Raw genomic sequence first — 17309 nt, 5'->3', positions numbered from 1 at the left:
GTCTAGCTCTAACTACCTCCAATCCAGAAGTTATGACCCTTTACAGTTAAGAAACAATCAGCTGAGTAGCCCTCACAGCTGCATAATTCCAATAACCACTTCTGTTAACGGTAGCCCACTTTCTAATCATAACTTGCACTTGAAACCGGCTAGATTATGTTTAGTGACTTAGATGTAAGTCCCAGGGTCATTATTTATTCTCACCAAAGGAAATTATGAAGCCTCCTATTTACTGGAATCATGTACATTAGTTTTACCTTAATTAAAAGAACTGAACAAAGATTAAATGACTTTACTAATTCCAATGTCCACCAACCTCTTTAGAATTTTATAGTATAAATTTATTAAGCAAGCTTAAGCAGGGATATGCGACATACAAATCAATAATCAATCGTAAATAATTCAAAAACAGTGTAATAAAATTTACATGTACAATCATACTACCCTGTCCTCTTTTCCCTGACTAAAGTCGCAAGTTCTGAGATGGAATTTCAATGAGCAGATTCAACTCATACCCAGACGATGGTGGATCTTTGGCAACAGGAATTTCTAGCATCCTTGGTTGAGGTCTTTGCCTTGTGTGGAAAAACCCTCTTTAGAAAAGAAACAAAGCAGGACGGGTCCGAATCCTTTTGCAAAACCCAGTTCCTCATCCCTGAGGGAGCTTTGTCCTTCCTCCAAGTCTTGTTGCAGAGTTTGTAAGTGCTGGGCTGAGACGAGACCGACGATCGAATGAAGAACCAGGGATGGGGCGATGGAACCCAGTCCTTTCTTGGCGGTGTGAAGTCCGAGCTCCCCCGTGGTTCTGAAGTGCGGTCCGTGGCTCAATCTGCTTCAGCAAGTTGTCTCTCCTTCTGCGCCGTCGGACTGGGAACGGCTGGTTCCTCTTTTCAGCCCCTTTTTATGCATCTCTCCACCATGTGTGTGTATGGGGAGGTTTGGCCTACGTGACTTTCTCCACATCTGCTGTATCTCACGAAAAAATCCTCACATTGCCCAATCTATTTCTGCTGACCATAGTGGAAAGTCCCGTACTTCCCCTTTCTCCGTTGCTTCAGCCAAACTCAACACTCCAACCACCCTGTGCGCTCTGACCATCTGTTCAGAACTGCTTGCGACATTTCCTGTTTCAGGACTGTACTGTATTCCTCTCTTTTTCTATAACCCACTATTATGTATTATAGCTCATTAAACACATTAAATCTGTTGTTAAACCTGTTTGAATTAATTTCAAATGATTACAACTTCACATTATCACAAGTTTGATCCTTAGTTAACAATCAATCACATCTCTTACTTATTATAATTCATCAACCATAATCTTTCCACAGTTAATTCATTACAGAAATCATTACAGATCACATTTCAGATAATACATTTCAGAAGGTTATTATGTGATTACTTGTATTCATTTTACTATTCCTTCATATTCAATTTAATTAGCTTTTAATCAAACTACAAGATTACTTATTTTCTCTCAGGCCTCTATGCACCTTTTCTGCATGCACCCGGAAAGATCTCACACCCTATGCCAGTTTTCTTGACACCCCCTCCATGAGATCGGACGGTGCTTCGCAGAAAACACAGAGTCCAAAGTCAAAGGAGATCAAGTCCATCATCACAAGTGATAGTGAGGATGTCCCGCTCATAGCAGGTAACCGGCGACAATGAAGGTGTCCAGGAATCCACAACCGCATACTCCGACAGATTGGATGGCGGAGAAAGCCAGAGTTCTGCGCCCAAATCGTTGTCAAGTGTAGAGTCACCTGAGACGGAAAGGGTGGAACGTTCCAGCGGAGGCGGCAGAGGCGAAGGCAAGTCCATGCCGAAGTCTGGCAGCGTTGATGGAGTGTTGCAGTAGCCGTCCAACTCTGCCAGCAGATTCTGGAAATCCATATCACTTGGTGATGGAGATGAAGGGGAAAGGATGTCCTCAGTCTGGCATGCTTGGGGAGATGAACTGAGGTTCTCAGTTTGGGTACCTCTCTCGTTAGTCGCACTGCTGGCTTGGCATCCGACGTCGATAAACAAATCCGGAGACACGGGACGTGTAGGCGGAAGATAGTCGCCCACCGCCACAACTCGGCCATCCAACAGATGTAAAGTTGGGAGGCATTGCCGAGTAAGCTGGTGTTCCCACAACTTATGAATTACGGGCAGCCGTAGCCCCGTATACAATGGAGATGCTGGGAAGTCGTCGTCGGCTAGGCCAAATGCAGAGGTCCACACGATTTTGTGCACCCGTTCCAGGGATCTAGATGTGGAATCCGCTATGTAGGGCAAATCCTCCAGCCCTGTGGCGCAGAGAATTGCCGTTACATCATTAAAATGGCTGCTCACGCATTTGTGACACCAGCGGGCGGACGATGCCACCCAAATGAATCCATAGGATTCTGCGGTGATCCCACATCCCACACAGCAGGTTGATGCCTGAGGAGAAACAGTAACCCAGGTAACTTCATGATCAGTGGTTATTGATTAACTACATGTACTTACAATGACGAAAATGCTAAAGCGAAAGCTGAGAGAGTAGGCTGGTTTTAAGCCCGTGTGCCGGCTTGTTTTGCGAGCCAAGGTGAATTAATCACAGGAGCCGAAATGTCATGATCTGGTGCTGGTTCACCTCGATCATAGACATGAGCTGAATCATGGAATATTGCCGCGTAGGTCATCAGCCATACAACAATGGCGAGGTCCGAGGTCTCATGAAGCCAGTAGAGGACCACCAGGATCCCCCAAACCGTTGCCCAAAGAGCCAGAATTACCCACTTTTGCATCCAAATTCGCCGTCCTCGACCCTTGATAGCCAAGGCCTGGCGCGCTAAGTAGATGAGGATAGATACTGCGAAAAGCCCTTCTAGAATGGCTGTGAGAATCTTAAAGGGGGCGGTTCGTGCAGCTTGTGCGCCCCCCAGGACCAATTCCAGTATCAGGGCTGCGGTATCGGTGATGAGCCACAGGCAGACCACAACGCCCCTGCGCCAATTGATGCGAGTACGGCCCATCAAGTAACAGGCAAAGAGGGACGAAGCCAACCCCCATCTGTGGAGAATGAATGGACGGAGGATAAGCTTGGCATATCCTTGTAGCGCGACGAAGATCCTCATAGGATGTCCCTTGGGCCAAGGACCGGTGTGGCAGAAGACTACCCAGGCCAGGGTAATCCCTAAGTGCTCAATGGTACTCACTTGAATCGGTGCAAAAAGTGAGTTGGGATTTGATGAGTTGGTCGAAGAGTTGTTTTCCATGATGTGAGATGATGGTCGCTCTGGATCAGGTCCTGTCGGCAGCTGCGATGAAGGTTGAATGGGTCGCAGGCACACGGCAGCTCTCTCTTATGCAGAAGTAGGCTCCTCCTTAGGGGGGAGGGGCTGGTAGTTCCTCTTTTTGCAACGACAAAGTGCTTTCAGCCACGCCTCCAAGACGATTTTGCCGATGAGTATTGCTACGGCGACGCCCAGGAGACCTAAGAGATATGGCCATAGAACGCTAAGAGCGTCTAGCAGCCACTGTTCAACAATGTTGAGGCCTTCTTCCACCACATGAGCAATTTCTTCCACAACCTCGGTGGCGACGGCCACCAAAGTTGCTCCCATAGTCTCATACCAGAAACAGTCATGTTTATTAGAGCCTTCTCCACATTGCTGCCAATGCTCCATAGTGGTGGAGCAGGTGAGATTGGAATACAACAGGTTGGGTCCTACCCAGTCAAACCCTGAGTCGATGTTCCCTTCACACAGACTTTTCCGAAAAGCATGTCCTTCGGCGATGGCTATAAGGGGATTTGGAATGAACGGAACGGGTAGTCCAAGAATGCTCTTGCGCTTCTGGAGATGATATCCTAGGATTGCGTCGGTGCATGTCCGTCCACTCACTATGGCCCTCCGCCATGTGCCATTGATTTTCCGCCAAGTAACCTCAGAAGAGTGAGTGTCATACTCATCTGCATAATGTTCCTTGCAGTAGCTTTCCCAACCTCGGACGGTTTGGCAGGGTCTTCTAGCCAAACTGATTGTGCATTCGAGGACCCGTCTTGTTGTGTTTCTACAGGTCATGCGCCAAGGTCTCGGGTTGACATAACTGTCAGGTCTCCAAAAAACTCCAGGCCAAATCATGCGGTCTTTCGAATAAACCGTGGCGATGTACTGGTACTTAACCCAGTAGTTTGTTGATTCCGTGAGGCATGGTGTTACCCAAGCTTCGAACTCATCTTGTTGGAGTCCCCACCACTCGTATTCCCAATTTCGAGTGTAATCTTCATACCAGGCCCGCAAAGCCCACTTAGCAGTAGGTGCTTTGTCAGGATCAGGGCAGTTGTACCTCCAGGTGGAGTGAAGAGCGTTCCCAGTTTGCCAGAGGTCACAACGTGGCGATGAGTGGGTTTTCCTCCAACAGGTGTCATTAAGGCTCTCAAAAATTCTTTTGGCGACACATTTGTCAATTTTTGCAAAGTCGTTTTTAGGAGCTTTCAGAAGGTCATCAGGAGTTGGAAGGGGTTGTGTACGCAAATTGGCAATGTGTAGCTCCTCCAAACCAGTATGAGAGCGAACCGTTCCCTCCGGAAAGTCTCCCATAAAGAACGTCTGGTCTTTGGCTATGTATGTCCATGGGAATGAGTTGTTCAGCCAGGTTTCAACTTCTGTGCGGACTGTGCGTATAGAGTGCCACAAATCTGCCCAGTATTCTTCTATGGCTGTAACTATATAATTCTGTCCTGCACATTGCACAAACTTATTCCAGAGGCAAGGATTTAACCAACTGAAGTGGTGTCTATAACAGTGCTTTTGCTCCTCATCATACATAAACCGTCTAGGTCCTAGCCTGATCAGGAAAGCCGTCATGTTGGTCAAATTGGCTGATGTAGGTGGCATCGTTGTATTGACTGGAAGATTACCTCGGGAGGCATTTCGGAAGGTCCAGTTGCCCGTTGGTGCTGTTGGGATGATGTCATCCTCTCTGCAGTTCAGGTGATAGTCCCCCCAAAACTCCCCTCGTGGGAGCCAGGCTCGACAGCCTGAGGACCTGGGTGGGGCTGGGTAAACTACTTCGGTGTCCCAGTACCCTTGGTTGGGCAGCAGTAGCAACGATCGACAAGCCATGTTGCAATGCCATTCTGGCATGCCTCGGTCCGGGTGAATCCAGTTGCATCTGACGGTCCGTCGTTCTTTGTTTCGCAGAACCCGTATCCAGCAGAGCACTCCAGTTTCGAGGAAGTCATAGTTGTAGATCTCCCAGGTGCGATTCAGAAGGTCGTCCAGAGTGGAGTCGTTCAATCCGAAGGCTCGGCGCTCCACGTACTTTTTCCCGTTGTCTTTGGCGAACAGCCCGGTTCGGTTCTGGACAGATGTGTCGTTGTTCCATGGTACAAAAATAGCCGTAGTGCTTGTATTCCAACAATTGAAGTTAGCGTACTTAGAATGTCCATAGGTGACCCTTGTATGCGTAAGATACCACGGTCCAACTCCGATGAAGTAGAAGATAGTAGCAAGAACAGCAGCAGCAAACAGCAGGGCAAGAAGCGTTAGCAGCCCTTTCAGGCATAGGGTTTTTCTGGTTATCGTAGTCGTTTTCCGTAGCAAGGGTTCGTTAGAGATTTCCGAGTCGTCGTCGGTGTCAGTAGAGCTGTCTGATTCCGATGTAACATCCAGCAACTCCGGGTCTGTAGGTCGGCGCCTCATGCCGATAGCATCCATCCTGGCCAGATTAGTGCTTCTCTGGGATCCGCTGTATCAGGCGCTGTACAGATTTTTCTCAAAGAGTTGAGGTGGCCTTGGTTGGCAGGGTTCTTTCCAACCCGTCTGGTGGCCCTTCTCTGCTGTAGGGCTGTATATATGGGAGAGGGGTAGGGTAAATCAGGCTCCAACCCCCTCCACACCCACTTCCAGTGGAACACCCTCCAGTAGTCCGGCCTAGGGAATGGGCCTGGGGCGGTTCCATTTTTCAGCGCCTGGTCTTGCCAGGATTCGTGTTTGTACCCTATTGGGGCAGGTACTGAGACGTAGGTGTACAATGATTGTCCATGCAGAGTTAGTCTAGTGCGGTACCCCCAGGTTGACGGAGTAAAAATCCTCTGGTGTGGTGGATTGGGGTAGACCCTGTCTATTTCCAATTTCAATGGAAGCCTGGTGTTATTAAATATATAACATTCAGGATTTATTTCCCTCCTTACTATGGTTTTCGCCATACTTGGTGAAGTGGTCCAAATCATCATGTCATTAAGTGAAATTTCACAATACAGTCCTTGCAGTGGTTCAAGATAATGGGGACCCCACCTAATCCGTAGCTCGATCCCCTGTAACCTGAAATACACTGTATTAAAAGTCCATGGTAGAGATCTTGGGCACATAGGGGAGATTGATGCAACATTAACCGTGTTGTCGGATCCTCTTCCTTTCCAAGCGGGCGGTGCGGTAGGGATAAATAAATGTGGCTTCATGGCAGGGGGCGTCGTGTATTCTTCACTTTCCCCCACCTCTTTTACGTTTTGGAAATTGGTGGGTCGGAGATATATGAGAAACTTGAGAAAATAGGCCTCGGTGAGCGGATTGGAAACAGTGAAATCTTCTCTTGGCATATCTAGTAGAATGGAGGTGGTAGGGAGTTTTAAAAACGGGCCTCTGTCTGACAGTCCCGATGAGGCTCCAACCCCCACTTTGAACAATCTAGTCACAAAACACTGTCTCCCCTTTCGCTTTTTGGTTTTTTGCTGACCTGCAGACTCGACGACTCGTTTTCCTCCTTCCGGTGCGTCCATCAGTCTTGGTTTGTCCTTTTCCATGGAAATGCTGAGGCGAGCTTCTGCCAGGCGTGAGTTTTGGATTTCTTCTTGGGAGGCTCCGGCTCCGTACTGGACACGGTGGCGTGAGTCTGCTCGTCTGGTACCACTTTGATGGCTGCTCCGACTGAGTAGATCCCTTTATAGGGGACGGTGATCATGCGCACTGACAGCTGGACATGACAGGAGGTGCTAGGATCAGAGGGCGTACTCGCCCTGTGAGCCACGCCTCCCGGGTGTTGCAAAACTCCATCCCGAAACTGGGATTCCGCTGTCACCCAGTACAGGCAAGACTTCTCTTTTGGTCTCACCGCATTGCTGCCCCATCCTTCCACCTCTGTGGTGTAGTAATACATATCCGAGCTGCGCACCCCATCTTCTCTTGGTACATCCGGCAGATCCACTATGGGTATCGTGCAGTCATTGATGACCTCCAAAATTAGATGTGCCCAGGTGGTTAGTTCCCAGGGGCCTGTCCACCCACCGTTAACGGCTTGCTCTCGGGCGTCATCTGGGAGTGCACTTAGCTCCTCAGCTGATGGTTGGTATGCATGAGGCCGATGTACCCGGAAGACCACAGGAGAGTGGTTGGCATTCAATGGTGGACACGACAGGGATGCTCTAGCAGCGTCATATGGCCAGGCGGCCTGAACAGAATCCCACAGGACATCATGGGGCCCTTCTTCCCTCTTCCACACCCATGGGTCCAGTTCCTCTGGAGTGTTCGGAGGGGCGGAAGGTCCTGGTAATATTATCGGTATGGAGCTCCCATAGTTCGGCTGCACTTGCCCATAGGTTCTGTAATATCGCAGCGAGCTGTAAAATCTTGTCACTTGCCACCCTTCAGCTTCGCCTGTCAGTGTTACCTCTCCACTCTTCAGCTGTTCCTCGCACACAGGGCAGTGGTGTAGCTCATCTCCGTCCCACGTGCAATAACAAGTTCTTGGTTTTTCCTGGAGCCACCCCCATTGGGTTTCCAACTTAAGTCGGGGCAGGTAACCCACTCGGCAGTTCCCACAGACTGTGTTGTTCAATACCGTGACTGGGGAGACGCGAAGGTGTTGTAGCATCTCTGCGGTAGCCTCCTGGTGTCTTGGCTTCTCACGGCCCGGTCCTTCCCAGATAATGGGAAGATGGTGGTCGGCTAAACAAACCGGGCAGCCGCTTTTGGCTTTCCTCCAAACCAGCATCTCTCTGTCCTCCGACAGGACTCCATTTTTGGCCCAATCCAATTTCTTCAGGGCTCGTCCTGCCCAAATCCCTGAAGGGGTTCTTCTAATTACAACCACCCCTTTCACGGTGGCCAGTCCGAGATAGGGTGGAATGGTACATGATTCACTGGCCATTTCACCGGCTTCTGTTTCGCTTTAGTCAGGAACCGGCTTGAGCTGCTCGACTCCTTGGATCCCTTTTCTTTCCAGCAATACTGTGTTCCTATCCAGTACTCTCTTGACGATGTCAGTTGTCTCAAACTTGGGTTTTACTGCTGCATGTACAGGTTGTTCTCTTGCTTTGACCCACACGCGCTGTCCCTCTCGGAATGGCACTCTGGGCGTCAGCTTCTCCTTTTTGTCGCTGGAGCCCCGCCCCACTTCCTTCGTGGTGAACGGCCGTTGGTTGAGTTCCATCGCAGGGGCGGGTCTTTCGGCTCTGCTTCTGTCGTTCAGGGCCTGCCCTATTTCCACCGCTTGGGTGCTCCAACTGTTGGTGTTAGCATTTTTAGCTATCCAGCTTTTCACTAACCCTATGGCTCGTTCCACCACTCCGTTAGCTTGTGGGGTGTAGGGTGGCGAGTAAACTCGCATTACTCCATACTTCTGACACCACTGGTCAACCTGTGAATTACGGAAATGAGTCCCATTGTCCGTGCGCAGCTCTTTCGGGATTCCCAGGGCACTGCATACTTGTTCCAGCATGCCGACAACGCTATTGCCGTTTGCTTTCCTGGCTGCTTTTGTAGTTACAAACCCCGACATGGAATCCACCAGCACTAAGAGGTACTTCTCACCTCTCCTTCCTGTTATCCCCATGGGTCCTGCAACATCCATGCAGACTGAGCCCCAGGGGACTGTGCTTTTGATGGACAACCCATCCATCCGCTGCCCTCGGCGACCTGCGTTGTATTGACCACACACTTCACAGTCCCTTAGCACGCGTTGGACTTGTTTCACTGGGATCCAAAGGTCTTGCTCCTCCAGTTCCTTACGGGTAGGTCGCACGCCTGCATGTCCAAGGGCCTCATGCACGCTCCGCACGACCTCAACCACGTATTCTTCTGGGACCTCCCGTCCTTTGGGAGTTCTGTCCCACTTCTCGGTACCGACAAAGACGATCTTCCTTTGTTGGACATAACAGTCCACTTCATCATTCCCACGCCAATGAGCTCCCTCATGCGTGTGTGCTCTTTGGTGCTGCACTTCTATTTCCAACTGCAGCTTCAGCTCAGCAATCTTTTTCCACAAATCTTTGTGTGCCACTGGCTTGCCCTTTGCTGTCTCGAAACCATTTTCTTCCCAAATGGCCAAGTCCTCTCTGAGAGCCTGAGCGCAGTAGTAACTGTCGGTTACTAACCTGGCACTTTTGATTTTCCTTTTCACCAGCTCCAGCAATCCTTCCAGTACTGCCGTCACTTCTCCGGCTTGAGCACTACCCGGGGCCTTTCCTTTCTGGCGGCATTTCTCTTTGCCGTCCTGCTTCAGAATAAATCCCCAGTATGCCGACTGGTCGGACCCCTTTCTGGATCCATCGGTGTAGATTGTCCATTCCGGTTGTCCTGGCTTCTCAAGTGTTTCTTGTGGTTTTTTCTTACTGGTAGGTTGTGCTGGCCCAATTTCAAGCTCCGGGTCCAGCAAGATGTCCTCCCATCTTCCCCACCGAGTATTGGTTGCTTTAGTACTTTCCACAGTCCCTTTTCTTAGGTACTTGTGAACTTGGCTTTGTGTGATGACTTTAACTGGTTGTCCTTGTGCTAAATCTTTCAGCACACCCCAATAGCGGGCTAACACCGCTAGCTCTTTCTCTTCCTGCGGATATTTCTTTTCAACAGAAGTTAGGGTGTAACTCCACAGGGTAACTAAGCCTCCATTTTCGTTACTCACTTTGATCATGGCATCGTCATTCTCGCAGCTGATCTCTGCCACCAGTCTTTCTGACAAACTCCTTGGTTCCAATCTCACAGCTGCTTGAATGGCCCTTCTCAGTTCCTCTAGGTTCTGTTGATTTGCTGCTGTCCAAACCCAGGGTCTTTTTCCGTCTTTCTCGTCGTCCTCACTTTTCCTCAGGCAGTGGTACAAAGGTTTGGCATATTTCTGATAGTTGGGTACATGGTCTCTGACATAGTTGCACAGTCCCAATATTTTCTGCAAGTCATTTTCTGACTGTGGTGGTTGAATGTTCGTCAGCTTTTCTCTGTACCCATCCGAGAGTCCCAAGTCCGACGTAACTTGGAAACCCAGATAGTTCACTTGGAACTGTCCAAATTGACATTTCTTGAGGTTTAGCTTCAAACCTGCCTTGGTGAGATTTTCAACCACTTTTCGTAGCCTCTCTAGGTGTTCTTCTTCTGTGTCATCAGCAATAAAAACATCATCAATGTACACAGTTGCACCCACGTCCCCCAATACTTCCATCACTGCTGACTGGAACACGTTTGGGGAGTTCTTGTATCCCTGGGGTAACCTTTGCCACACATAGCTCTTGCCTTTGTGGGTGAATGCAGTTTTACCTTGCGACTGTCTGGCGAGGCGTAGAGAGAAAAATCCATTGGCTAGATCGATGCATGACTTGAACTTCTTGACTCGAAGAGTTTTCAACGCTCCTTGTGGATTAATTAAACTGGCTCGGTTTGCTATTGTTCTCCGATTCAGGGCCTTGAAGTTGATAACTGGCCTCCAACCCCCTCCAGCCGATTCAGGTTTCTTCACCGCCTGGATGGGGCTGTTGGTGATCGGGTTGAGCTCCTCTCTGATGATCTCTAGGGCGCCCAGCTCCTTCACGATCTTGTCCATCTCCTCGACTGCTCCTGGGTTCAACGGGTACTGCCGAACAGGTGGATGAACCCCACCTTCGATGTGATGAACAAACTTTGGGCCCAAATCTCCACAATCATTTTTGAACCGTGCTACCTGTGCTGTAGCGATGATTTCACGTAGCTTCTCTCTCCCAGCCGGGGAGAAGTCACTCTCTTCAAGTTTCTGTTCTGTCACCGTTGGTATGTCGACCGGTTTGTACCAGTCTCGCTTCTCTGATCCTGTTTGTGTTGGGCCGACTTTCACCAATCTTGCTTTCAAGCTCGTCAGCCTTCGCTCCAGTCGGCGATGTGTGCCTTTCTTTTTACTGAGTTCGTCTAAGTCTTTTACTGTGAGGAGATTGTAGGGACCTTTCACCCACACTACTCCTTTCCAGGTCCCATATGGCATTTCTTCTATTTTTCCATTGGCAAACTGAACCTTTAGGTGTCCTGCTGTTTTTAGGTCTTTGCGGGTCATCGACACCTCCGCTCCGGTGTCCACTAGGTAGGGCACTCCTTCCACTTTAGCATAGATTTCGTCCCCTTCCCAGTAGGCATTTTCTAAAACAACCCGCGACCTGGACGTCATTACTTTGGTGACCCTCCGGCCCCGGCTTTACGGGACTCACGGAGGGCCGTCCTCTCTTCTGGGCTCAATTTCCTATACTCCTCATCTGTCAGGAACTGACCTTTCCCTGGCTGATTTGATGAAGCCGGAGGGTTGGTCGGTTTCCCTTGTGGTCCTGGTGGTTTCTGCTGGAACGGCCGGTTCCGGAAGTTGGGTGGCGGTGCTCCTTGTTGAAACGGTCTGCTCTGGAAGTTGGATGGCGGTGCTCCTTGCTGGAACGGTCTACCCTGGAAGTTGGCTGGTTGTCTGATGTTAACCCTCCCAGGTGGCTTTGCCGGTTGGCTAGCCTCCTTCTTCCTTTTGTCCTCGTAGTACTGTTGTTCCAGGTCGAATCCCTGCACCGCTACATCCATCTGAGCGACCGTCGTGCTTCTCACTGGCAACTTTACGAACACGATCTCCCCTCTGCGTCCTTTTGTCACCTCACGCAGTACTTTCACATATCTCGCAGGGGAAACGGTCTGCTTAAGTGTGTGCCACAGCGGTTCCAACCGGCTTCCCTTGTCCAGCCGTCCTCTGGCTCTCTTCACCTGGGACTCTTCATCATCCATGTCCTCCAACACCAGCCTTTCATAGTTGCTCTGTGCTGAATCTGTTCCAACCATCGGGTCCGAGGTCACGCTGGTCAGCCACAACTTTTTGGCTCCCTCGTGGTTGGTGGTAGACAACACAGTTGGCCAAACATCTTTTAGATACTCCTCATTGTTTTCGTCTGCGTTTTTACTCCTAATTACCAGCCTTAGATTCTTCAACTCGGCGTAAGCATCCTGTCCCGTATTAGCGGCAGGTAGCTGAGCCAACGCCCCTGGTGGCCTCACCGGGATCTGTGGTCCTGGCTCCGAAGACGTCGCCTGGGGTTCCTCTTCATCAGCCGACACTTCGTCCAGCTTCTGTCGAGCCTCCCTGGAGTATTTGAAGGCGGCTTTCTTCAGTCGTCGCAGCATCACATCATACATAATTCCAATGTATGCATTCCTGAAGTTGGTGGTCAGGGAATAGTGTGCTGTCAGAGTGGAGCAGGATGGTGTCATCAGGATGTTAGCCCATTCTCCGATTGTCGCTTCCACCTCGAGCTGCACCCGGTCTCCCAATCTGCTGGCCCATCCTGCCGGGATCTGGTACTCGGTTTGGCCGACTTCTGGTACATACGTACGCCGTCCGTCCTTAGCCTGCACGGGACCCCAGGTCACGTCTCTTGCCAGTCTCTCAGAAGATCCTTCGATGTCAAAGGTTTCTATTTCTTTCTTCTTACCCCGATGCTGTCCTGTTCGGAGTGTCTTATGCTCGGCCGGTAGTTGCTTTGGGTCGGAGAAGACGCTGCCGTGATCGCTCTCCTCTTCTTCTTCTCCAGGATGTTCGATCTCCGGTTGCTCCTCTTCGTCCTCCGAGTCGCTGATGTCCTCATACTGCTGTTGTCGAAGAGGTTCTCTCCTGGGGGAGTTCAGCGGTCGAATCTTAGCTGGTTTCATCGGTCCTTCTTCTTTCGGGACCGTCGGCTGCTTATTCTTAACTTTTCCCGCATTGGGTTTTTTCAGTTCACTGCGGCTCTCTTCAAACGAGAACTCCTTAACGTACCTTGCTGCGGAGAACTCTGGTTCAACAGGTGCCTCCTTTATCTTTATCCTGGGTGGCTGCACGGCTTTGGCTTTACCGATCTGGGTGGTGTTTGAAACCTCACTCTGTGGAATTTTTAAGGGATATTTCTTGATTTCTTGCGATGGATGGCTAATGCGGCATTGCTCCTCCATCTCAGCTGCCAATTTCACCCCTTGCTCAGTGCGGAGTCGATGCAGACGGGGGTCAACCACCACCACCACTTCTTTGAACACAAAGAAATGACTGTTGGTCTTGGCTATATTCACCACTCCGTTCTCCGCTATTGATCTGGCGGTGTCCCTTGGCAGATCTGGCGATCTCAGTCCCTGTACACTCACTATCACTCTTCTCATGCATTCGTTGCTGGCCGCCGCTAAGCCCCGCTCGAGTCCATGCCACATCTTCTTCCGATATTCCTCCAAACTCTCTCCTTTTCGGTAGACGTCAATCGGGACTAGGATTACAGCTCCATAAGGGAGACTATAGCCGTTCATCAAGACTACTTCTCCCCTTGTCTTTGGGCTACAGGTGGCTTCTAGCAATTTTGAATCCGCTTGGTAATATTGCCCTGCTTGGTCCTCAAGGCTGCGTCTGAACTTTCGATTGTGGATCTTGTATCTGTCATTGGTGAACACAATCAGTCCGTCACCCTCAAGATCCCATATTCTTCCAATAACCTGATAAATCCGGAGGCCGGTCTGCAGTCTAAAGTTGCTGGCCCCCGGTGGTATTTCGGCTAATTCTCGGGCCATCCTCCAGGTGTCCGATTTCTGAGTCTTCTTCTTAGGGCGACCGGGGTCCCGCTGCTCCTCGTCCGATTCCTCCTCGTCCTCGTCGGAACTGCTGGCTGCTGGGGTCTCCGTAGGTTGCAGTGGATGCTTCTTCTCCGTGCTGTGGACTCGGGGATGAAACCCGAGCTCCCGACCCCGTTCAGTGGACCAATCCCTGACCGCTTGCTCCCACTGCTCCTCAGTGAGACTGCCGACGAGCTGTCCCTCGGGGTCTTCCTCATTGGCCGGTGCAGGTGGGATGTCCTCGTTCCGCGATGGACCCGGTTGAGCAGGGATGCCTCCGTCGTCATCGTTGTTGCTGTCGTCGCCGCTGTCATCGCCATCGTTGTCGTTGCTGCCGGCCGTCAGGTCTATCAGATCCCTCGGAGGTTGCTTCTGCGGGCGAGTCGGTGTCGGGGCTCTGCTGGGCAGTCGGGACGGAGGCTCAGCCACCTCCGACCTTGCCTCTTCGAGGGCTTGTTCCTTTTCTTTGCCTTCTTTGTAGGTTGAAAGTCTCTGCATGGCCTCGGTGTAGTCTTTGTACTGGCTCACCCCCTTGACGTTTGGGTCCACCAGGATTCCATCGATGCCCGCCGCCAAGGTAGCTGTTTTTACTACGCGGTCATACTTTTCAGAGGGGCTGTGGACAATTCGTAGCTCACCATCCACCCATCCTTCAAGGAGGTCAGCGAACCATTCCAGCCATCCTCTAACCTCCGACTTCCTAGCCACTTTCACTGGGCATCTGACGACTCCCAGTCGGTGGCCGTGTCTAAGCTGGGTGCAATAGTATATCCGTTTTTGCACTATGATTTCCATTGGGCTCCGAGCCACGTCCCTGCTCATGGTGAAGTGAGAATCAAAGAACATCTTTTTATTTATCTCAGTCCAGGATTCCAATCCATCACCAAGTAATATCAACATTACAGGAAATTGCGATAATGTAGATTTGGAAAGATGGGATTGATGATTCTTCCCATCCCGGCTGTTGTTGCTTGCCTCTTGTTCCATTGCTGGCTTTTGTAGGGGCTCCAGTTCCCCTCTTTCTTCTTCTTCACTCATAGTTGTCTTTGTCTTTCGAGTCGCCTATCCCCCAAAGCCTCTCTTTGCGCTTTCGAGTAGGGATGGGTCCAGGCTGTGTTGGCTACTGGCTTCACTGTCTGGATCTGGTCATTCTATCCTCAGTAGAAGCTTTCCCTCACCTGTATGCTATACAGTTACTGCGAGGGTTGTGACTGATGGCCTTATCAGTCACCACTAACTCTTTTCCCCAAGAGTTAGTAACCCAAGTGAGCTATTCAGAGTCTCACATCTGTTTTTACTGACTTGGTATCTTTGGGGCCCGCCTACTCAGTTGTGCGCCGCCCCACGTTGGGCGCCATGAAGGTTATCCTGCAATAGTCAGCCCCGCCCACTCCTCACTACTACCCAGGGCTGCCTACTGACCAGTTCTCTGTCTAACAGGTCCGGAAAATCTCTGAGACCTGGGTATTACCCTAAAAGTACTCTATAAGAGATAATCTATTTAAACTGGTGGCGAAAGTGATTCGTCTAGCTCTAACTACCTCCAATCCAGAAGTTATGACCCTTTACAGTTAAGAAACAATCAGCTGAGTAGCCCTCACAGCTGCATAATTCCAATAACCACTTCTGTTAACGGTAGCCCACTTTCTAATCATAACTTGCACTTGAAACCGGCTAGATTATGTTTAGTGACTTAGATGTAAGTCCCAGGGTCATTATTTATTCTCACCAAAGGAAATTATGAAGCCTCCTATTTACTGGAATCATGTACATTAGTTTTACCTTAATTAAAAGAACTGAACAAAGATTAAATGACTTTACTAATTCCAATGTCCACCAACCTCTTTAGAATTTTATAGTATAAATTTATTAAGCAAGCTTAAGCAGGGATATGCGACATACAAATCAATAATCAATCGTAAATAATTCAAAAACAGTGTAATAAAATTTACATGTACAATCATACTACCCTGTCCTCTTTTCCCTGACTAAAGTCGCAAGTTCTGAGATGGAATTTCAATGAGCAGATTCAACTCATACCCAGACGATGGTGGATCTTTGGCAACAGGAATTTCTAGCATCCTTGGTTGAGGTCTTTGCCTTGTGTGGAAAAACCCTCTTTAGAAAAGAAACAAAGCAGGACGGGTCCGAATCCTTTTGCAAAACCCAGTTCCTCATCCCTGAGGGAGCTTTGTCCTTCCTCCAAGTCTTGTTGCAGAGTTTGTAAGTGCTGGGCTGAGACGAGACCGACGATCGAATGAAGAACCAGGGATGGGGCGATGGAACCCAGTCCTTTCTTGGCGGTGTGAAGTCCGAGCTCCCCCGTGGTTCTGAAGTGCGGTCCGTGGCTCAATCTGCTTCAGCAAGTTGTCTCTCCTTCTGCGCCGTCGGACTGGGAACGGCTGGTTCCTCTTTTCAGCCCCTTTTTATGCATCTCTCCACCATGTGTGTGTATGGGGAGGTTTGGCCTACGTGACTTTCTCCACATCTGCTGTATCTCACGAAAAAATCCTCACATTGCCCAATCTATTTCTGCTGACCATAGTGGAAAGTCCCGTACTTCCCCTTTCTCCGTTGCTTCAGCCAAACTCAACACTCCAACCACCCTGTGCGCTCTGACCATCTGTTCAGAACTGCTTGCGACATTTCCTGTTTCAGGACTGTACTGTATTCCTCTCTTTTTCTATAACCCACTATTATGTATTATAGCTCATTAAACACATTAAATCTGTTGTTAAACCTGTTTGAATTAATTTCAAATGATTACAACTTCACATTATCACAAGTTTGATCCTTAGTTAACAATCAATCACATCTCTTACTTATTATAATTCATCAACCATAATCTTTCCACAGTTAATTCATTACAGAAATCATTACAGATCACATTTCAGATAATACATTTCAGAAGGTTATTATGTGATTACTTGTATTCATTTTACTATTCCTTCATATTCAATTTAATTAGCTTTTAATCAAACTACAAGATTACTTATTTTCTCTCAGGCCTCTATGCACCTTTTCTGCATGCACCCGGAAAGATCTCACACCCTATGCCAGTTTTCTTGACAGGTGATTAATCAATCATAGTGTCAATGCCAAAGAGATATGGAGCTTCCTCTTATGTTGATCTCTTTTCGCAGGGGAAAGCTGAGATTAAAAGCTTCAGAGCCATCATAGGCGCTAATAAACAAAAGGACTCATTATAAACAACAGAATAAAAAATGTGCATGTCTAGTTGTTCAAAACAATACATCAATGTTACATCCTATTAAAGTGACCCAAATCTGCCTGTACACTTTAGGGTTTATTTTGGGTTGCTAGTGAAAGGTTGCACATATTTAAACACATGTACATGCTCTGCAAAGTAAGATTCTCTCTCCCTGGGCTACAAGAACAAAATTCTCTCTCTTCTTGCTGCCTTGCTCGTGTTGTAACAATGTCCACTCCTAATTTAATTTTGTTCTGATGGTCCTGGTTTAGTCATTCTTGCAGCTTGTTCTCAAA

Source organism: Xiphophorus maculatus, chromosome 4, assembly GCF_002775205.1.
Source record: "Xiphophorus maculatus strain JP 163 A chromosome 4, X_maculatus-5.0-male, whole genome shotgun sequence".
Taxonomy (NCBI): Eukaryota; Metazoa; Chordata; class Actinopteri; order Cyprinodontiformes; family Poeciliidae; genus Xiphophorus; species Xiphophorus maculatus.
Note: the sequence above shows the minus strand (reverse complement) of the source record.